Raw genomic sequence first — 767 nt, 5'->3', positions numbered from 1 at the left:
GTACAATTTAAAGCTTATAAAGTGTTTATTTCTGGAATTTTCCTTTTAATATTTCCAGACTGAGGTTGGCCATGGGTAACTGGAACCGCAGAAAGGAAAACCAAGGATAATGGGGGACTATTGTGTTACAAAATAAAATGCAAACCTATGGGATGGGAAAGCTGTCAATGACAGTAGATGTTTAATATCCTTACTGATAATTTTTTTTTTTAAATGCCTACAGCACCTAGTATTCCAAAGTGGTCTCCCATCCAAATACTAGCCAGCCTCAACCCTGCTTTGCTTCTGAGATCAGATGACATCGGGCACATTCAGGGTGGCATGGCCATAGACACAATAATTTCATAAAATAAATTTATAAAGTAAATTTCTTAAATAAAGCAGGCTGTAAGTAAATTTTAATGGCTAACATCTAGAAAAATTAGTCATCTCTTTCATTGCTTTCAGTTGTTGATTTCCAGTTCTTGAATGAAACCTAGATACCTCCCGATAGATCCTATTGCATAAACTTAAGAACTGTAGAGTGAAATTCCTAATTTGTTTATGAGGAATGTTAGACCCAGATGAGTGTCATGTGTCTAAATCATACAGCTTCTGCTGTATGCTGATGCTAGGACTAAAATCCATGTCTCTGGTCTCCCTCGTCAGCCTTCTATTTGTACTAGCCTTTATGGAAAGATGGTCCTAGAGAGTGGTTCTGAAAAACTTTTCCTGACACAAAGAACTTTATAGGGTCTTTTAACCTAGAGAAATTATGATCCCTTTAC

The 767-nt window shown here is 36.5% G+C and overlaps 1 pseudogene; it reads right to left on the bottom strand.

The window, feature by feature from the left end:
* Nucleotides 1–214: 214 nt before the first annotated feature.
* On the bottom strand, nucleotides 215–333 carry LOC111739021 (annotated as a pseudogene).
* Between the last annotated feature and the right edge of the window lie 434 nt (nucleotides 334–767).

Source organism: Pteropus vampyrus, unplaced genomic scaffold, assembly GCF_000151845.1.
Source record: "Pteropus vampyrus isolate Shadow unplaced genomic scaffold, Pvam_2.0 Scaffold45, whole genome shotgun sequence".
NCBI lineage: Eukaryota > Metazoa > Chordata > Mammalia > Chiroptera > Pteropodidae > Pteropus > Pteropus vampyrus.
This window is presented reverse-complemented; position numbering and strand designations above follow the sequence as displayed.